General features: G+C 40.2%; 1 pseudogene; it reads left to right on the top strand.

Moving 5' to 3' along the window:
* The first annotated feature begins 3,234 nt into the window (after nucleotides 1-3,234).
* LOC123948549 overlaps nucleotides 3,235-22,934 on the top strand; it is a 32,180-nt pseudogene continuing 12,480 nt past the window's right edge.

The raw sequence follows: 22,934 nt of genomic DNA, 5'->3' as shown, positions 1-22,934 counted from the left end.
AATGAAGACATCCAGATGGCCAACAGACACATGAAAAAGTGCTCCACATCACTCGGCATCAGGGAAATACAAATCAAAACCACAATGAGATACCACCTCACACCAGTCAGAATGGCTAAAATTAACAAGTCAGGAAATGACAGATGCTGGCGAGGATGCGGAGAAAGGGGAACCCTCCTCCACTGTTGGTGGGAATGCAAGCTGATGCAACCACTCTGGAAAACAGCATGGAGGTTCCTCAAAATGTTGAAAATAGAACTACCCTATGACCCAGCAATTGCACTACTGGGTATTTACCCTAAAGATACAAACATAGTGATCCGAAGGGGCACCTGCACCCGAATGTTTATAGCAGCAATGTCTACAATAGCCAAACTTTGGAAAGAACCTAGATGTCCACCAACAGATGAATGGATCAAGAAGATGTGGTATATATACACAATGGAATACTATGCAGCCATCAGAAGGAATGAAATCTTGCCATTTGTGACGATGTGGATGGAAATAGAGGGTATCATGCTTAGTGAATAAGTCAATCAGAGAAAGACAACTATCATATGATCTCCCTGATATGAGGACGTGGAGATGCAACATGGGGGTTTCGGGGATAGGAGAAGAATAAATGAAACAAGATGGGATTGGGAGGGAGACAAACAATAAGTAACTCTTAATCTCACAAAACAAACTGAGGGTTGCTGGGGGGAGGGGGGTTTGGGTGAGGGGGAGTGGGGTTATGGACATTGGGGAGGGTATGTGCTATGGAGAGTGCTGTGAAGTGTGTAAACCTGTGATTCACAGACCTGTACTCGAGGGGATAAAAATACATTATATGTTAAAAAAAAAATACTGCTGGGTATTTACCCCAAAGATACAGATGTAGTGAAAAGAAGGGCCATCTGTACCCCAATGTTTATAGCAGCAATGGCTACGGTCGCCAAACAGTGGAGAGAATCAAGATGCCCTTCAACGGATGAATGGATAAGGAAGATGTGGTCCATATACACAATGGAGTATTATGCCTCCATCAGAAAGGATGAATACCCAACTTTTGTAGCAACATGGATGGGACTGGAAGAAATTATGCTGAGCGAAATAAGTCAAGCAGAGAGAGTCAAGTATCATATGGTCTCCCTTATTTGTGGAGAATAACAAATAACATGGAGGACATGGGGAGATGGAGAGGAGAGGGAGTTGAGGGAAACTGGAAGGGGAGATGAACCATGAGAGACTATGGACTCTGAAAAACAACCAGAGGGTTTTGAAGGGGCAGGGGGGGTGGGAGGTTGAGGAACCAGGTGGTGGGTAATAGGGAGGGCACGTACTGCATGGAGCATTGGGTGTGATGCCAAAACAATGAACACTGTTTTGCTGTAAATAAACAAACAAAACAAAAAAGATAATTGTTTAAAATAAAAATGATAATACCATAAAAAAGAAATAAAATTAAAAATTTAAAAAATAATAATAGAAAAATACATAAATAAAGAAATAAAATTAAAATACTTAAAAACAGTGAGTACTGTTGGTTATCTATATTTTATTCTCTATCTTAATATGCCATTGAAAACTTTCCGGGGTAGAAAATGGAGAAATATTGCCAAAGCAAAAGGTTAAAGTCTCCTTCACTGAGAAGATGCTGACAAGGACACAACATAGATGAACCTTGAGCACATTATGATAAAGGAAATAAGCCAGTAAAAGAAGACAACTGTTGCATGAGGTCATTTACATCCACTTTCTAGAGTAGCCAATCTCCTAGAGACAGGAGGTAGAATAGTACTTTCTAGGGTTTGGTGGTATGGGAAATGCGGATTGCTCAGTGGGAACAGAGTCTCACCATAGCAAGATGAAAATGTTCTGGACATTGGTGGCACCACAACATCAGTATACTTAATACTGCTGACTATATACTTAAGGTGATGAAAATGGTCAATTTTATGTTACATGCATTTACCACAGTAAACAGTTTAAAGCCTGAAAAACCCTGCAACCAAGGGTAATGGAATTTTTTCTTTAAAAATCTCAATTAGACTGATCACTTGGAGTGCACATCTCCTTTCTTCTCTGGGTCTCAAAGGTAACGGTTTTTGTTTCAGACTGTTTTTGGTATTTCTAACATGTAAGGCCACACTGGAGTTCAAACCTTCACATTTCTCTATATTTGAGCTTAGACTGAACAGTTCTTTGTTGAAAACTGATAATACACACAGCATATTTACAGGATACGGTATTTTGGAGAAAAGAGTTTTACTGGGATCCCTGATGGAAAGAGATCTGGGCCAGCACACCAGCACCTCTCTGGCATTGATAAAGCCTCCTGATCCTTAGAATGAGAGACGAGATCATTCTGATCTTAATTCAAACACCAACTACCTTGGATGCCAGATGTGTGTGGACAAACCCAGAAAGCCAAGAAGAAGAAATGTTTGTTTTTCAAGTCTTACTTTCTAACAGAAAGCAGAAAGCTGAAGATCTGACTGTTGTCCCTGTTTTGTTTTCCAGAACATAATATATCAAAGTAAGTGGTGTGATAACTTTTAACCTTGTGTATGACTTGGGGCACCGAGGACTACAGAGAGTACAATGAACCACAACTTTCTTCTCCTTTTTGTCTTTTGATCTGTTAACTGCAAGACAATTGTTGAAACCTTGAGTACATTTTCATTAAGTGTCTGCACATGGAAGTTCATCTTATGTTCTCTGATCAAAATGGACACTTTAGAGATCCTTTTCTATCACAGGTGGTTTTGCCTGCACACGCACACACACACACACACACACTTCTTCATTAGAGAGCACATAGATGAAGGACTGAGGAATGTGAAAAGCACTTAGTTCATCCCCATGTGTAGCTCAACATGGTCCTCTCTGACAATGTGCTTTTCCACTCTCCCGACCCCCATTTCCATCAGGACCATGTGGGAAGCTCTCGACACTTAGGTTCTGGTGCTTGGGCCACGTGCAGGTTCCTGAGACACTGCAGTCTTCATCTGTGCTGCGAGCACAGCTAGCCATGGCTAGGCCTCGCTCAGTTCCTGCCCCTGTCCTAGAGTGCCAGGCAGGGCTAGAGCCGGGACAGACATGACTCATACAAACCACGGGTGAATGCGGTCTTGATTTAAAATTTTAATATGTGGCCTCCATTTTGATTCTTGAAATATTTCATTAAAATGTGATTTACCTAACTACTGAGGTTGGTGGTGCCCCCCTGAAATTCTGTGGATGCCCCTAGACATGATCCTGCAAGTGGCAGTGTGGTCCAGTTTCCCCACCAGGAGGACCTACAAGGCCAGGAAGGTTGAGGGAAAGGTGCGTGTTCTGCGGGAAGAGTGCAAAGCCCTTGGGGGATTTTTGGGTTTTTTATTTATTTATTTATTTTTTCAGTGTAACAGTATTCATTGTTTTTGCACAACACCCAGTGCTCCATGCAAAACATGCCCTCCCTATTACCCACAACCTGTTCCCCCAACCTCCCACCCCTGACCCTTCAAAACCCTCAGGTTGTTTTTCAGAGTCCATAGTCTCTTATGGTTCGCCTCCCCTTCCAATTTTTTTTTTATAAACATATAATGTATTTTTATCCCCAGCGGTACAGGTCTGTGAATCGCCAGGTTTACACACTTCACAGCACTCGCGATAGCACATACCCTCCCCAATGTCCAGAACCCCCTCCCCCTCTCCCATCCCCACCTCCCCCCAGCAACCCCCAGTTTGTTTTGTGAGATTAAGAGTCATTTATGGTTTGTCTCCCTCCCAAAGCCTTTGGGTTTTATACTGAACCATAGCTGTCCTTACTTCTACCTGTCCCCACAGTCCTATCACCAGGGATAAGATATCACCACCCCTTCTGCTTACAATTCATGGTATCACTCTTCCTTCATGCCTATCCTATCACCCAGAAGAGTCTTGACCCTTCCTCAGGACTGTTTCTCAGCTGCCACCATGGCTGACTTCCACCAGGCAAAGCACGTACAGAGAATTAGTCACATGATAGTTTTAGGATTCCACAAAAATGTAATAATTTCTTTAAAAATATTTCCCAAAAGTGACTGTAGTAATAATGAATATATACCAACGCACCAAAGTGGGGTATATTCATCTTTATACTGATGTTGTTTTAAGATATGGTATTTAATATGTTTTTTATGGAAACTGGCCCAAAGTACCTAGGACACAACTGTTATAATGGGTCCCTCCCCTCCACCTTCTCCCAAACACCTCAGGATCTGTGACACTACTAGGCCCAGGCAAAAGGACACTTGCCAGGACCCACATCTTAAAAGATCCTCCCCAGTGTGCGTGGGCTTGCTTGTGTGAACATGCACACACAGACACACACAGACACACACACTTATTTATTAAGAACTCATGGACCAGGGTGCCTGGGTGGCTCAGTGGGTTAAAGCCTCTGCCTTTGGCTCAGGTTATGATCCCAGCATCCTGGGATCGAGTCCCGCACCCAGCTCTCTGCTCGGCAGGGAGCCTGCTTCCCCCTCTCTCTGCCTGCCTCTCTACCTACTTGTGATCACTCTCTCTGTCAAATAAATGAATAAAATCTTAAAAAAAAAAAAAAGAACTCATGGACCATACTCAGTTCTCAGTGCTCTGGGTGCGTTCTCACTGGAGAGGGAGGCCACACCATCTCTCTCCACCTCTCAAAAATGGGGACCTTAGTCCACCCTCTCACTTTTGGAGGAGAGGAAAAGGAAGAGATTGAGCTGCAGGAACTGGCAATGTTCGCGCAAATATGCAGGAATTTGCATCTGTTGAGATGAACCTTGGCCCATTTGATGAAGTTGACTACATACTGAGCAGAGCAAATATTTGCTCTATGCAAATACATGCAAAATATATGCAAGAATTGGTACTAGAGGTTATTGAATGTCTAGGGGAGTAGAAAGGTATAAAGGGAAGACGAAGGATGCCAAATGACTGATCAGTTGAAAAGACAATACTAACCCTAGAACTGGGAGAAAATAAAGGCAATTGTATACTGAAGTAAACAGAGTGGCACATCAGCAAAGTGCCTATGAGTAAAAGTATATGAGTGTTCTACTACACATATTACTGCAACATTTCTGTAACTTTGTAGGTTTGTTTTTGTTTTTCTTCTGAGATTTTATTTAAATTCAAGATATTTAACATATAGTGTAGTGTTAGTTTCAGGAATAGAATTCAGTGATTCATCACTTCCATGTAACACCCGGTGTTCATCACAAGTGTCCTCCTTAGTGCCCATCACCCATTTAGCCCATCCTCCATCCACTACCCCTCCAGCAACCTTCAGCTTGTTCTCTATAGTTCAGGATTTCTTATGGTTTGCCTCCTTCTCTGTTTTTATCTTATCTTTCCTTTTCTTCTCCTATATACATCTGTTTTGTTTCTTAAATTCCACATGAGTGAAATCTTATGGTATTTGTCTTTCTCTGACTGACTTACTTTGCTCAGCACCTTATACCCTAGTTGCATCCATCTTCTGTAACTTTGAAGCTATTTCCAAGTACAAAGTTAAAAACTATTTCTGAGGCAAAAATGGATTGTGCTGAACACAGTTTCTTCATTCATGTGCCTCGTGATGAGTGATGCTGAACATCTTCTCATGTGTCTGCTGGCCATCTGGCGGTCTTCTGCCCATTTTTAATTGGATTATTTGATTTCTATGGTGTCCAAGAGAATATTCTCAACAATGAGTTTTCCTTCTTTTTTGTCTTTAATAGAGGTGTTTTTTTCTGATGGAGGCATAATACTCCATAGTGTAAATAAGTCAAGCAGAGAGACCCAATTATCATATGGTTTCACTTTCTTGTGGAGCATAACAAATAACATGGAGGACATGGGGAGATGGAGAGGAGAAGGGAGTTGAGGGAAATTGGAAGAGGTGAACCATGAGAGACTATGGACACTGAAAAACAACATGAGGGTTTTGAAGGGGTGGAGGTGGGTGGGAGGTTGGGGGAACCAGGTGGTGGGTAATAGGGAGGGCATGTATTGCATGGAGCACTGTGTGTGGTGCAAAAACAATGAATACTGTTTCACTGAAAAGAAATTTTTAAAAAATAGAGGTTTTTATTTTAGATTAGTTTTAGGCTCACAGCATAATTGAGCTTAAAGTGCAGAGAGTTCCTACATATCTCCTAAAATCATACACATGCACAGCATACACCACTATCAACATCCCCCACCTGGCAGTGTATTGGTTACAGCTGGTGAACCTCTGTGAACACATCCTTATCACCCAAAGTCCAAACTTTACCTCCGGTCTCACTCTTGGTGATTTATAGTCTATGCTTTTTGTGAAATGTATGTGATAAACATCCCCTTTATAGCTTTATATTACTGAAGAGTTTTACTGCCCTTACAATCATCTGAGCTCTGCCTATTGGTTCCTTCCTCTCCCCAACCCCTGACAATAATGACTCTTTTTAATGTCCCCATTGTTTTGACTTTCCCAGAATGGCTGCCATTGAGTGCAGTGATCCAAGAGAGCCCTAAATCCCATCCAGAAGCCAAGAAGCCACTCGGTGGGAGAAGCCTGGACTTGTGAATGAGTAGATGTGGTCAGGATATGTCATGGACAGGTCACTGGGAGCACCCTGCTCCAAATCAGTGTCACAATTATTTAAAATGTCCAGCAAGGAGGGGCATGTTACCCATGATATTATCTAGAAAAACTAGCTCATGCTGATCATTCAAAGAAGTTGGTCTTTATTCTATTTCATTGTCTTTTTAAAATCTCCACAAACAGTACACAAACTCATTACCCATACCCCATGGGAACACTCCCTTTGTACTACACTTGAATTCCAGCACATCAAGTTGCATTTTCCCTGTCCTGGACAATTGCATTGCATTGAGATATACTAATAATAAGTCATTATTTTCTGATCCATTGAGATATGAAAAGTAAAGCACACTGAGGAGTGGGGCCCCGAGCTCTCGGCTCCTCTGGGCTGGAGATCAGGAGGCCGCCATTAGCATTCCCATCCTTTGGAACTCTACAGAAAGCATTCAGGGAACAAAAGCTCCTGAAGGCAAACCCGAGCGGATTACTTAGGCCGGCCCCTAATGGCGGTGCAATTCTACCTGGAGCAAAGACACTTGAGAATCACTGAAACAGGCCCCTCCCCGAGAAGATCAACAAGAAATCCAGCCAAGACCAAGTTCACTTCCCAAGGAGAACAGTGGAATTCCTGAAGAGGATAAAGCAAAGCATGGAATTCATAGCTTTCTTCCCATGATTCTTTAGTATTGCAAAGTTAATTAATTTTTAAAATTTTTTTTCTGCTGCTAAATTTTTTTAAACTTTTACCCTTTCCTCTTTTAATGTTTTTTAACTAGTTTATCTTAACAATACTCTTCATAAAAAATATTTTTTGAAACTTCATTATTGTAGTCTTATTTTATCCTTCATTGTATCTAACTTTATTTTTTGTATAAACATAGGGATTTTCTTCTAAAAAATTTGGGGTACAACTTTTTCTAATAGATCAAAATACACCCTAAATCTAGCACTGGGTTTGTTCTAGTCTCCAGTCTCAGCAAATTCTCTCCACTTTCTTTTTCTTTATTCTCCCAACCAACTTACCTTATCAACTCCCTTTTTAGAAATTAAAATTTTTTTCAGCTTTATAGTCATATTCCATCCCTTCATTGTGTTTACCCTTATATATGATTTCCATTCTTTAAAATTTTGGGAAGTAATTTCTTCTAAGAGACCAAAATACTCCAAAATTAAGTGAGTGACCCTGTTCTACTCACCAGTCTAATATATATATTTTTTCTTTTTTATATTTTTTCCTTATTTGTTTTCTTTAAAAAAATTTTTTTTTCTGAACTTCTTTTTACCCATATTCTCCTCCAACACGATTTGGAGTCTCTTCTGATTTGGTTAAAGCACATTTTCCTAGGGTCTTTGCCACACTTTTAGTATTTTATTTGCTCTTTCATATGTTCTTATCTGGACAAAATGACAAGGTAGAAAAACTCACCACAAAAAAAAAAAAAAAGAACAATAGGCAGTACGGAAGGCTAGGGACATAATCAATATGGACATGGGTAATATGTCAGATCTAGAGTTCAGAATGACATTTCTCAAGCTTCTATCCAGGCTCAAAAACGGCTTGGAAGATATTAGTGAAACCCTGCCTGGAATCTAACCAAGTTGAAATCAAAAAAGCTATTAATGAGGTGCAATAAAAAATGGAGGCTCTTACTGCTAGGATAAATGAGGCAGAAGAAAGAATTAGTGATATAGAAGACCAAATGACAGAGAATAAAGAAGCTGAGCAAGAGAGACAACTACTGGACCACGAGGGGAGAATTCGAGAGATAAGTGACACCATAAGATGAAACAACATTAGAATAATTGGGATTCCAGAAGAATAAGAAGAAGAAAGAGAGAGGGGAGGTATATTGGAGAGAATTATTGGAGAGAATTTCCCTAATATGGCAAAGGGAACAAGCATCAAAATCCAGGAGTGCAGAGAACCCCCTCAAAGTCAACAAGAATAGGTCCACACCCCGTCACCTAATAGCAAAATTTACAAGTCTTAGCGACAAAGAGAAAATCCTGAAAACAGCCTGGGACAAGAAGTCTGTAACATACAATGGTAAAAATATTAGATTTGCCGCAGACTTATCCACAGAGACCTGGCAGGCCAGAAAGAACTGGCATGATATATTCAGAGCACTAAATGAGAAAAACATACAGCTAAGAATACTATATCCAGCTAGGATATCATTGAAAATAGAAGGAGAGATAAAAAACAAAAACTGAAAGAATTTGCAAACACCAAACCAGCTCTACAGGAAATATTGAAAGGGGTCCTCTAAGCAAAGAGAGATCCTAAAAGTAGTAAACCAGAAAGGAACAGAAACAATATACAGTAACAGTCACCTTACAGGCAATACAGTGGCACTAAATTCATATCTCTCAACAGTTATCCTGAATGTAAATGGGCTAAGTGCCCCAATCAAAAGACACCGAGTATCAGAATGGGTAAAAAAAACCAAAACCCATCAATATGCTGCCTACAAGAAACTCATTTTAGACCCAAACACACCTCCAGATTTAAAGTGGTGGGGGGTGGAAAACAATTTACCATGCTAATGGACATCAGAAAAAAGCTGGGGTGGCAATCCTTAGATCAATTAGATTTTAAGCCAAAGACTATAATAAGAGATGAGGAAGGACACTCTATCCTACTCAAAGGGTCTGGCCAACAAGAAGATTTAAAAATTTTAAATATTTATGCCCCTAAAGTGGGAACAGCCAACTATATAAAGCAATTAATAACAAAATCAAAGAAACACATCAATAATAATACAATAATAGTAGGGGACTTTAACACTCTCCTCACTGAAATGGACAGATCATCCAAGCAAAAGATCAACAAGGAATTAAAGACCTTAAATGACACACTGGACCAGATGGACATCACAGATATATTCACAACATTCCATCCCAAAGCAACAGAATACACATTCTTCTCTAGTGCACATGGAACATTCTCCAGAATTGATCACATCCTGGGTCATAAATCAAGCCTCAACTAGTATCGAAAGATTGGGATCATTCCCTGCATATTTACAGACCACAATGCTCTGAAGCTAGAACTCAATCACAAGAGGAAATTTGGAAAGAACCCAAATACATGGAGACTAAACAGCATCCTTCTAAAGAATGAATGGGTCAACTAGGAAATTAAAGAAGAATTGAAAAAATTCGTGGAAACAAATGGTAATGAAAACACAATAGTTCAAAATCAGTGGGACGCATTTTGAGTCCTGAGAGGAAAATATATAGTGATACAAGCCTTTCTCAAGAAACAAGAAAGGTCTCTTGGGCGCCTGGGTGGCTCAGTGGGTTAAAGCCTCTGCCTTCGGCTCAGGTATGATCCCACCTGGGATCAAGCCCCACATCGGGCTCTCTGCTTAGCAGGGAGCCTGCTTACTCCTCTCTCTCTCTCTCTCTCTCTCTCTCTCTCCGCCTGTCTCTCTGCCTAATTGTGATCTCTGTCTGTCAAATAAAAAAAAAAAGAAACAAGAAAGGTCTCAAATACACAACCTAACCCTATGCCTAACAGAGCTGGAGAAAGAACAAAAAAGCCTAAACCCAGCAGGAGAAGAGAAATCATAAAGATCAGAGCAGAAATCAATGAAATAGAAACCAAAAAAACAATAGAAAAAATCAATGAAACTAGGAGCTGGTTCTTTGAAAGAATCAATAAGATTGATAAACCCCTGGCCAGACTCATCAAAAAGAAAAGAGAAAGGACCCAAATAAATAAAATCATGAATGAAAGAGGAGAGATCACAACTAACACCAAAGAAATACAGACAATTATAAGAACATACTATGAGCAACTCTATGCCAACAAATTTGACAATCTGGAAGAAATGGATGCATTCCTAGAGACATATAAAGTACCACAACTGAACCAGGAAGAAATATAAAACCTGAACAGGCCCATAACCAGTAAGGAGATTGAAACAGTCATCAAAAATCTCCAAACAAACAAAAGCCCCCGGCCAGACGGCTTCCCAGGGGAATTCTACCAAACATTTAAAGAAGAACTCATTCCTATTCTCCTGAAACTGTTCCAAAAAATAGAAATGGAAGGAAAACTTCCAAACTCATTTTATGAGGCCAGCATCACCTTGATCCCAAAACCAGACAAGGATCCCACCAAAAAAGAGAACTACAGACCAATATCCTTGATGAACACAGACGCAAAAATTCTCGCCAAAATACTAGCCAATAGGATTCAACAGTACATTAAAAGGATTATTCACCACGATCAAGTGGGATTTATTCCAGGGCTGCAAGGTTGGTTCAACATCCGCAAATCAATCAATGTGATACTACACATTAATAAAAGAAAGAACAAGAACCATATGATACACTCAATAGATGCTGAAAAAGCATTTGACAAAGTACAGCATCCCTTCCTGATCAAAACTCTTCAAAGTGTGGGGATAGAGGGCACATACCTCAATATTATCAAAGCCATCTATGAAAAACCGACCGCAAATATCATTCTCAATGGAGAAAAACTGAAAGCTTTACCGCTAAGGTCAGGAACACGGCAGGGATGTCCATTATCACCACTGCTATTCAACATAGTACTAGAAGTCCTAGCCTCAGCAATCAGACAACAAAAAGAAATTAAAGGCATCCAAATTGGTAAAGAAGAAGTCAAACTATCACTCTTCGCAGATGATATGATACTATCTGTGGAAAACCCAAAAGACTCCACTCCAAAACTGCTAGAACTTGTACAGGAATTCAGTAAAGTGTCAGGATATAAAATCAGTGCACAGAAATCAGTTGCATTTCTGTACACCAACAACAAGACAGAAGGAAGAGAAATTAAGGAGTCAATCCCATTTACAATTGTACCCAAAACTATAAGATACCTAGGAATAAACCTAACCAAAGAGGCTAAGAATCTATACACAGAAAATTATAAAGTACTCATGAAAGAAATTGAGGAAGACACAAAGAAATGGAAAAATGTTCCATGCTCCTGGATTGGAAGAATAAATATTGTGAAAATGTCTATGCTACCTAAAGCAATCTACACATTTAATGCAATCCCTATCAAAATACCATCCATTTTTTTCAAAGAAATGGAACAAATAATCCTAAAATTTATATGGAACCAGAAAAGACCTCGAATAGCCAAAGGAATATTGAAAAAGAAAGCCAAAGTTGGTGGCATCACAATTCCGGACTTCAAGCTCTATTACAAAGCTGTCATCATCAAGACAGCATGGTACTGGCACAAAAACAGACACATAGATCAGTGGAACAGAATAGAGAGCCCAGAAATCGACCCTCAACTCTATGGTCAACTAATCTTCGACAAAGCAGGAAAGAATGTCCAATGGAAAAAAGACAGCCTCTTCAATAAATGGTGCTGGGAAAATTGGACAGCCACATGCAGAAAAATGAAATTGGACCACTTCCTTACACCACACACAAAAATAGACTCCAAATGGATGAAGGACCTCAATGTGAGAAAGGAATCCATCAAAATCCTTGAGGAGAATGCAGGCAGCAACCTCTTCGACCTCAGCCGCAGCAACATCTTCCTAGGAACAACGGCAAAGGCAAGGGAAGCAAGGGCAAAAATGAACTATTGGGATTTCATCAAGATCAAAAGCTTTTGCACAGCAAAGGAAACAGTTAACAAAACCAAAAGACAACTGACAGAATGGGAGAAGATATTTGCAAACGACATATCAGATAAAGGGCTAGTATCCAAAATCTATAAGGAACTTAGCAAACTCAACACCCAAAGAACAAACAATCCAATCAAGAAATGGGCAGAGGACATGAACAGACATTTCTGCAAAGAAGACATCCAGATGGCCAACAGACACATGAAAAAGTGCTCCACGTCACTCGGCATCAGGGAAATAGAAATCAAAACCACAATGAGATATCACCTCACACCAGTCAGAATGGCTAAAATTAACATGTCAGGAAATTACAGATGCTGGAGAGGATGTGGAGAAAGGGGAACCCTCCTCCACTGTTGGTGGGAATGCAAGCTGGTCCAACCACTCTGGAAAACAGCATGGAGGTTCCTCAAAATGTTGAAAATAGAACTACCCTATGACCCAGCAATTGCACTACTGGGTATTTACCCTAAAGATACAAACGTAGTGATCCGAAGGGGCACGTGTACCCGAATGTTTATAGCAGCAATGTCTACAATAGCCAAACTATGGAAAGAATCTAGATGTCCATCAACAGATGAATGGATAAAGAAGAGGTGGTATATATACACAATGGAATACTATGCAGCCATCAAAAGAAATGAAATCATGCCATTTGTGACGACGTGGATGGAACTAGAGTGTATCATGCTTAGTGAAATAAGTCAATCGGAGAAAGACAACTATCATATGATCTCCCTGATATGAGGACATGGAGAAGCAACATGGGGGGTTAGGGGGATAGGAGAAGAATAAATGAAACAAGATGGGATTGGGAGGGAGACAAACCATAAGAGACTCTTAATGTCACAAAACAAACTGAGGGGGCCAGGGGGAGGGGGATAGGGAGAGGGTGGTGGAGTCATGGACATTGGGGAGGGTATGTGCTATGGTGAGTGCTGTGAAGTTTACACACAGACCTGTACCCCTGGGGCTAATAATACATTATATGTTTATAAAAAATTTTTAAAAATTAAAAAAATATTTTGTTTATTTAAGAGAGAGAGAGAGCATGAGCAGGGTGAGAGGCAGAGGGAGAAGCATATGCTCTGCTGAGTAGTGATCCCAGTGAGAGGCTTGGTGCTGGGATTCCAGGATCATGACCTGAGCCAAAGGCAGCACTTAACTGACTGAGCCACCAGACATCCCTGAATAATTTTTTTAAATTTAATTTTATTTTTTCAGTGTTCCAAGATTCATTGTTTATGCACCATGCCCAGTGCTCCATGCAATACGTGTCCTCCCTAATACCCACCACAAGGCTCACCCATTCCCCCACACCCCTCCCTTCCAAAACCCTCAGTTTGTTTCTCAGAGTCCACAGTCTCTCATGGTTCATCTCCCCCTCTGATTTCCCCCAATTCACTTTTCCTTTCTGTCTCCTAATGTCCTCCATGTTATTCCATACGTTCTACAAGTAAGTGAAACCATATGATAATTGACTTTCTCTGCTTGACATATGGTGGGAATGCAAGTTGGTGCAGCCACTTAGGAAAACAGTGTGGAGATTCCTCAAAAAATTAAAAATAGAGCTACTCTATGGCCCTATTACTGGGCTTTACCCCAAAGATACAGATGTAGTGAAAAGAAGGGCCATATGTACCCCAATGTTCATAGAAGCCATGAATACTTTTTTTAATTTTTTTTTTTTATTTAAAGGAAAGCTAGTGAGCATGAGAGGGATGAGGGGCTGAGGGAGAAGCATGTTCTTCACTGAATAGGGAACCTGATGGGGGGTTGATACTGGGACTCCAGAATCATGACCTGAGCCAAACACAGACACTTCAACTGAGCCACCCAGATCCCCTGAAGAATGGTTTTTAAAGAATTACTTTTTTAATTTTAATTTATTTATTTTTTCAGCTTAACAGTATTCATTGTTTTTGCACAACACCCAGTGCTCCATGCAAAACGTGCCCTCCCTATTACCCACAACCTGTTCCCCCAACCTCCCACCCCTGACCCTTCAAAACCCTCAGGTTGTTTTTCAGAGTCCATAGTCTCTTATGGTTCACCTCCCCCTCCAATTTTTTTTTATAAACATATAATGTATTTTTATCCCCAGGGGTACAGGTCTGTGAATCGCCAGGTTTACACACTTCACAGCACTCACGATAGCACATACCCTCCCCAATGTCCATAACCCCCTCCCTCTCTCCCAACCCCACCTCCCCCAATCAACCCCCAGTTTGTTTTGTGAGATTAAGAGTCATTTATGGTTTGTCTCCCTCCCAATCCCATCTTGTTTCATTTATTCTTCTCCTATCCCCCTAACCCCCCATGTTGCTTCTCCATGTCCTCATATCAGGGAGATCATATGATAGTTGTCTTTCTCCGATTGACTTATTTCACTAAGAATGATCTAAAATCTCTTTCAGTGAGAAAGAGACATCCGAGTAGAGACCAAAGAGGTGAGAGAAACAGAAGAGAGGAAAACCAGAATTAAGAATTTCTGCACACTGTGTATTCCAACGTGTTAAAAATGCAAGTAAAAGTAATTCTTTACTAGAGGGTATCATGCTTAGTAAAGAATTACTTTTACTTGCATTTTTAACACGTTGGAATATGCAGTGTGCAGAAATTCTTAATTCTGGTTTTCCTCTCTTCTGTTTCTCTCACCTCTTTGGTCTCTACTCGGATGTCTCTTTCTCGCTGAAAGAGATTTTAGATTTTTCCAAGTCTCAGTGTCTGACTCAACAGAAGACAGCTGGTGTTCACATATGTGTCTCAGTCTTCTTTTTTTTTTTAATTTAAATTCAATTGAATTAACATATAGTATATTATTTTTTTGTTTTTGTTTTTTTGAGCATATTCAGCTTTTATTTTGATTTTTCAAGAATACTGATGATGTGGATTTTTTTTTTGCCTTTGTTTTTTTTTTCTTTTTATTTGTTTATTTACAGCATAACAGTGGTCATTGTTTTGGCATCACACCCAGTGCTCCATGCAGTATGTGCCCTCCCTATTACCCACCACCTGGTTCCTCAACCTCCCACCCCCCCCACGCCCCTTCAAAACCCTCTGGTTGTTTTTCAGAGTCCATAGTCTCTCATGGTTCATCTCCCCTTCCAGTTTCCCTCAACTCCCTCTCCTCTCCATCTCCCCATGTCCTCCATGTTCTTTGTTATGCTCACTTATCCACAAATAAGTGAGACCATATGATACTTGACTCTCTCTGCTTGACTTATTTCACTCAGCATAATTTCTTCCAGTCCCGTCCATGTTGCTACAAAAGTTGGGTATTCATCCTTTCTGATGGAGGCATAATACTCCATTGTGTATATGGACCACATCTTCCTTATCCATTTGTCCGTTGAAGGGCATCTTGGTTCTTTCCACAGTTTGGCGACCGTGGCCATTGCTGCTATAAACATTGGGGTAGAGATGGCCCTTTTTTTCACTACATCTGTATCTTTGGGGTAAATACCCAGTAGTGCAATTGCAGGGTCATAGGGAAGCTCTATTTTTAATTTCTTGAGGATTCTCCACACTGTTCTCCAAAGTGGCTGCAACAGCTTGCATTCCCACCCACAGTGTAAGAGGGTTCCCCTTTCTCCACATCCTCTCCAACACACATTGTTTCCTGTCTTGCTAATTTTGGCCATTCTAACTGGTGTGAGGTGGTATCTCAATGTGGTTTTAATTTGAATCTCCCTGATGGCTAGTGATGATGAGCATTTATTCATGTGTCTGATAGCCATTTGTATGTCTTCCTTGGAGAAGTGTCTGTTCATATCTTCTGCCCATTTTTTGATATGATTATCTGTTTTGTGTGTGTTGAGTTTGAGGAATTCTTTATAGATCCTGGATATCAACCTTTTGTCTGTACTGTCATTTGCAAATATCTTCTCCCATTCCGTGGGTTGCCTTTTTGTTTTGTTGACTGTTTCCTTTGCTATGCAGAAGCTTTTGATCTTGATGAAGTCCCAAAAGTTCATTTTCGCTTTTGTTTCCTTGGCCTTTGGAGACATATCTTGAAAGAAGTTGCTGTGGCTGCTATCAAAGAGGTTACTGCCTATGTTCTCTTCTAGGATTCTGATGGATTCCTGTCTCACATTGAGGTCTTTTATCCATTTTGAGTTTATCTTTGTGTACGGTGTAAGAGAATGGTCGAGTTTCATTCTTCTACATAGAGCTGTCCAATTTTCCCAGCACCATTTATTTAAGGACTGTCTTTTTTTCCACTGTGTTTTTTTTTCCTGCTTTGTCGAAGATTATTTGACCATAGAGTTGAGGGTCCATATCTGGACTCTCTAATCTGTAATGGATGAAAGGATAAGGAAGATGTGGTCCATATACACTATAGAGTATTATGCCTCCATCAGAAAGGATGAATACTCAACTTTTGTAGCAACATGGACGGGACTGGAAGAGATTATGCTGAGTGAAATAAGTCAAGCAGAGAGAGCCAATTATCATATGGTTTCACTTATTTGTGGAGCATCACAAAGAACATGGAGGACATGGGGAGATGGAGATGAGAAGGGAGTTGAGGGAAATTGGAAGGGGAGGTGAACCATGACAGACTATGGACACTGAAAAACAATCTGAGGGTTTTGAAGGGGCAGGGGATAGGATGTTGGGGGAACCAGGTGGTGGGTAATAGGGAGGGCACGTATTGCATGGAGCACTGTGTGTGGTGCAAAAACAATGAATATTGTTACGCTGAAAAGAAAAAAAAAGTAACAAGGATTCTTTTTTTTTTAATTTTTTTAAATTAATTTATTTATTTTTATTTGCTTATTTACAGCATAACAGTGTTCATTGTTCTGGCATCACACCCAGTGCTCCATGCAGTACGTGCCCTCCCTATTACCCACCACCTGGTTCCTCAACCTCCCACCACACCCCACCCCCTCCCACCGCCCCTTCATAACCCTCTGGTTGTTTTTCAGAGTCCACAGTCTCTCATGGTTCATCTCCCCTTCCAGTTTCCCTCAACTCCCTCTCCTCTCCATCTCCCCATGTCCTCCATGTTCTTTGTTATGCTCCACAAATAAGTGAGACCATATGATACTTGACTCTCTCTGCTTGACTTATTTTGCTCAGCATAATTTCTTCCAGTCCTGTCCATGTTGCTACAAAAGTTGGGGGTATTCGGGTTCTCTGCTCAGTGGGGAGCCTGTTTCTCCCTCTCTCTGCCTGCCTCTCTGCCTACTTGTGACCTCTCTCTGTCAAATAAATAAATAAAAAAAAAAAAAAAAAAAAGTTGGGTATTCGTCCTTTCTGATGGAGGCATAATACTCCATTGTGTATATGGACCACATCTTCCTTATCCATTCATCCGTTGAAGGGCATCTTGGTTCTTTCCACAGTTTGGCGACCGTAGCCATTGCTGCAATAAACATTGGGGTACAGATGGCCCTTCTTTTCACTACATCTGTATCTTTGGGGTAAATACCCAGCAGTGCAATTGCAGGGTCATAGGGAAGCTCTATTTTTAATTTCTTGAGGAATCTCCACACTGTTCTCCAAAGTGGCTGCACTAACTTGCATTCCCACCAACAGTGTAAGAGGGTTCCCCTTTCTCCACATCCTCTCCAGCACACGTTGTTTCCTGTCTTGCTAATTTTGGCCATTCTAACTGGTGTTAGGTGGTATCTCAATGTTGTTTTAATTTGAATCTCCCTGATGGCTAGTGATGATGAACATTTTTTCATGTGTCTGATAGCCATTTGTATGTCTTCGTTGGAGAAGTGTCTATTCATATCTTCTGCCCATTTTTTGATATGATTATCTGTTTTGTGTGTGTTGAGTTTGAGAAGTTCTTTGTAGATCCTGGATATCAACCTTTTGTCTGTACTTTCATTTGCAAATATCTTCTCCCATTCCGTGGGTTGCCTCTTTGTTTTGTTGACTGTTTCCTTTGCTGTGCAGAAGCTTTTGATCTTGATGAAGTCCCAAAAGTTCATTTTTGCTTTTGTTTCCTTGGCCTTTGGAGACTTATCTTGAAAGAAGTTGCTGTGGCTGATATCGAAGAGGTTACTGCCTATGTTCTCCTCTAGGATTCTGATAGATTCCTGTCTCACGTTGAGGTCTTTTATCCATTTCGAGTTTATCTTTGTGAACGGTGTAAGAGAATGGTCGAGTTTCATTCTTCTACATATCGCTGTCCAGTTTTCCCAGCACCATTTATTGAAGAGACTGTCTTTTTTCCATTGAATATTTTTTCCTGTTTTGTCGAAGATTATTTCACCATAGAGTTGAGGGTCCATATCTGGGCTCTCCACTCTATTCCACTAGTCTATGTGTCTGTTTTTATGCCAGTACCACGCTGTCTTGGTGATCACAGCTTTGTAGTAAAGCTTGAAATCGGGTAACGTGATGCCGCCAGTTTTGTTTTTGTTTTTCAACATTTCCTTAGCAATTCGGGGTCTCTTCTGACTCCATACAAATTTTAGGATTATTTGCTCCAGCTCTTTGAAAAATACCAGTGGAATTTTGATCGGAATGGCATTAAAAGTATAGATTGCTCCAGGCAGTATAGACATTTTAACAATGTTTATTCTTCCAATCCAAGAGCATGGAACAGTCTTCAATCTTTTTGTGTCTTCTTCAATTTCTTTCATGAGTGTTCTGTAGTTCCTCGAGTACAGGTCCTTTACTTCTTTGGTTAGGTTTATGCCCAGGTATCTTATGGTTCTTGGTGCTATAGTAAATGGAATCGATTCTCTAATTTCCCTTTCTGTATTTTCATTGTTAGTGTATAAGAAAGCCACTGATTTCTGTACATTGACTTTGTATCCTGCCACGTTACTGAATTGCTGTATGAGTTCTAGTAGTTTGGGGGTGGAGTCTTTGGGGTTTTCCATATAAAGAATCATGTCATCTGCGAAGAGAGAGAGTTTGACTTCTTCCTTGCCAATTTGGATACCTTTTATTTCTCTTTGTTGTCTGATTGCCGTTGCTAGAACTTCTAATACTATGTTGAACAAGAGTGGTGAGAGTGGGCATCCTTGTCGTGTTCCTGATCTCAACGGGAAGGCTGCAAGCTTTTTCCCATTGAGGATGATATTTGCTGTGGGTTTTACATAGATAGATTTTATGAAGTTCAGGAATGTTCCCTCTATCCCTATACTTTGAAGCGTTTTCATCAGGAACGGATGCTGGATTTTGTCAAATGCTTTTTCTGCATCAATTGAGAGGACCATGTGGTTCTTCTCTCTTCTCTTATTGATGTGTTCTATCACACTGATTGATTTGCGAATATTGAACCAACCTTGCAACCCAGGGATGAATCCCACCTGGTCATGGTGGATAATCTTTTTAATGTGCTGCTGGATCCTGTTTGCTAGGATCTTGTTGAGAATCTTTGCATCCATATTCATCAGTGATATTGGTCTGAAATTCTCCTTTTTGGTAGGGTCTTTGCCTGGTTTGGGGATCAGGGTAATGCTGGCTTCATAAAAAGAGTCTGGAAGTTTTCCTTCCGCTTCAATTTTTTGGAACAGCTTCAGGAGAATTGGTGTTATTTCTTCTTTGAAAGTTTGGTAGAATTCCCCAGGGAATCCGTCAGGTCCTGGGCTCTTGTTTTTTGGCAGGTTTTTGATCACTGCTTCAATCTCATTACTAGATATCGGTCTATTCAGGTTGTCAATTTCTTCCTGGTTCAATTTTGGGAGTTTGTAGCTTTCCAGGAATGCATCCATTTCATCTAGGTTGCTTAGCTTATTGGCATATAACTGTTGGTAATAATTTCTGATGATTGTTTCTATTTCCTTGGTGTTAGTTGTGATCTCTCCCTTTACATTCATAATATTAATCATTTCGGCTTTCTCTCTTCTCTTTTGGATTAGTGTGGCCAATGGTTTATTGATCTTATTGATTCTTTCAAAAAACCAGCTTCTAGTTTCATTGATACGTTCTACTGTATCTCTCGTTTCTACCTCATTGATCTCTGCTCTAATCTTGATTATTTCCCTTCTTGCATGTGGAGTTGGTTTGATTTGTTGTTGATTCTCCAGTTCTTTAAGGTGTAGAGACAGCTGGTGTATTCTGGATTTTTCAATGTTTTTGAGGGAGGCTTGGATGGCTATGGATTTCCCCCTTAGAACCGCCTTTGCTGTATCCCATAGGTTTTGGACCGAGGTGTCTTCATTCTCATTGGTTTCCATGAATTGTTTAAGTTCATCTTTGATCTCCTGGTTGATCCAAGCATTCTTAAGCAAGGTGGTCGTTAGCTTCCAGGTGTTTGAGTTCCTTCTGAACTTTTCCTTGTGATTGAGCTCCAGTTTCAAAGCATTGTGATCGGAGAATATGCAGGGAATAATGTCAGTCTTTTGGTATCGGTTGAGTCCTGCTTTGTGACTCAGTATGTGGTCTATTCTGGAGAAGGTTCCATGTGCACTTGAGAAGAATGAGTATTCTGTTGTTTTAGGGTGGAATGTTCTGTATATGTCTATGAGGTCCATCTGGTCCAATGTTTCATTCAATGCTCTTATTTCTTTATTAATTTTCTGCTTCGATGATCTGTCTATTTCTGAGAGAGGCATATTAAGATCTCCTACTATTATTGTATTCATATCAATATGGCTCTTTATCTTGATTAATAGTTTTCTTACGTAATTGGGTGCTCCCATATTGGGGGCATAGATATTCACAATTGTTAGATCGTCTTGGCGGATAGTCCCTTTAAGAATTATGTAGTGTCCTTCTGTATCTCTGACTACAGTCCTTAGTTTAAAATCTAATTTATCTGATATGAGAATTGCTACTCCGGCCTTCTTTTGAGGCCCATTGGCATGAAAGATGCTTCTCCATCCCTTCACTTTCAGTCTGGGTGTATCCTTAGGTTCAAAATGGGTCTCTTGTAGACAACATATGGATGGGTCCTGTCGTTTTATCCAATCTGCAACCCTGTGTCGTTTTATGGGCGCATTTAGGCCATTCACATTGAGAGTGATTATTGAGAGATAGGTTTTTATTGACATCGTGTTGCCTTTGAAGTCTTTCTGTCTATAGATTGTTTCTATATTTCTGTTCAATGATATTCTTAGGATTTTTTCTCTTTTATAGGACCCCCCTTAATATTTCCTGCAGTGTCGGCTTGGTGGTTGCATAGTCTTTTAAGCCTTGCTGGTCCTGGAAACTCTTTATCTCTCCATCCATTTTAAATGTCAGTCTTGCTGGATAGAGTATTCTTGGTTGCATGTTCTTCTCATTTAGTACTCTGAATATATTTTGCCAGCCCTTCCTGGCTTTCCAGGTCTCTGTGGAAAGGTCTGACGTTATTCTAATGGGCTTTCCTCTGTATGTAAGAAGCTTCTTTGTCCTAGCTGCTTTTAAGAGGGTCTCTCTTGAAACATAATTCCCCATTTTAACTATAAGGTGCTGTGAGGACTTTCGAGAATCTAAAATCTTGGGAGGAGATCTTTCTGCCTCTAGTACATGAACATTGTTTCCATTCGTGAGATTGGGAAAATTTTCATAGACAACTTCTTCCACTATATCTTCTAGACTTCTTTCTTTTTCTTCCCCTTCAGGGATTCCAATAATTCTGACGTTGGAACGTTTCATGGCATCGTTTATTTCCCTGATTCTGTTTTCGTGGCTTCTGAGCTGTTTGTTCCAGGCTTCCTCCTGATCCTTTCTCTCTATCTGTTTGTCCTCCAGATCACTAATTCTATCTTCTGTCTCAGTTACCCTAGCTTTTAGAGAATTTAGATTGGATTGGAACTCACTGAGAGCATTTTGAACATCATCCCTGGTGGCTTTCAGTTCTGCCCTAACATTGTGAACATCATCCCTGGTGGCTTTCAGTTCTGCCCTAATCAATTCTGTTTGGTCATCCATGGCTTTCTCCAACCTAGCTATTGCCTGGATAATTGTTAGTCTGAATTCCTTTTCTGACATATTGTCTATGTCGATAGCCATTAGTTCTGTTGCAGAAGGCCCATCCTCTGTATTTTTCTTCTGTTGGGTATTCCTCCTCCTAGTCATTTTGGTAAGAGATGACTAAACAGATGCAGCTGGACTTATCGATTGTGGTGCAGTCAATGTGCACCCTGGAACGCTTCTGTGCAATCAGGATTCCCCACCCAAATGAGAGAAAAAAGAAAAGAAAAAGAAATAGAGAAGAAGAAAGAAAAAAAAAGGGGGAAAGAAAAAAAGGAAGAAAAAAAAAAGAGAGAGAGAGAGATAGGAAAAAAAGGGAAGATACAAGAGAAGGCTCAGCCCAAATGGGCCACAAGGTAAGATTTGTGGAGTATACAAACAAAAACAGACAGACAAAAAGAGTGATAAAAGTATATGACAAGAGAAAAAAATATGTATATATAAGCAAAAAAAAAGGGAAAAACCTCCTCAGAAAGAACCCCAAGTATAAGATTTATATATTGTCAGGACAGACACAAATTCACAGAAACACTGACAGAAGGAAAAATTGGGAGAATGGTTATAGATTCTCAGTGTGGGTGAGGAAGGTTATTTTGATTCTTCCTGAAGGTATCCTGATGTTTTTGTTAAGGGACTCAACTTTCCTAAGTTACAGGGGGATTAGAAACTGGTTTGCCTATAGGGGTAGCATTGATTGGGGAAAGGGGGTTACCTTGAAGTTTAACTCTATATGTATAGTAGAAAATAAAAATTAAAAAAAGAATAAACTAGACTAAACTAAGTTAAAATTAAAAAAATAGAAAAACAAAAGAAAAACACGGGTGTATGTATCAAAAAGTTCAGGTTAGAAGGTTATTAAAGAATTTGATGTACTG

The sequence above is a fragment of the Meles meles genome, chromosome 8 (assembly GCF_922984935.1).
Source record: "Meles meles chromosome 8, mMelMel3.1 paternal haplotype, whole genome shotgun sequence".
Lineage (NCBI taxonomy): Eukaryota > Metazoa > Chordata > Mammalia > Carnivora > Mustelidae > Meles > Meles meles.
Note: the sequence above shows the minus strand (reverse complement) of the source record. Positions and strands in the feature narration are given on the sequence as shown.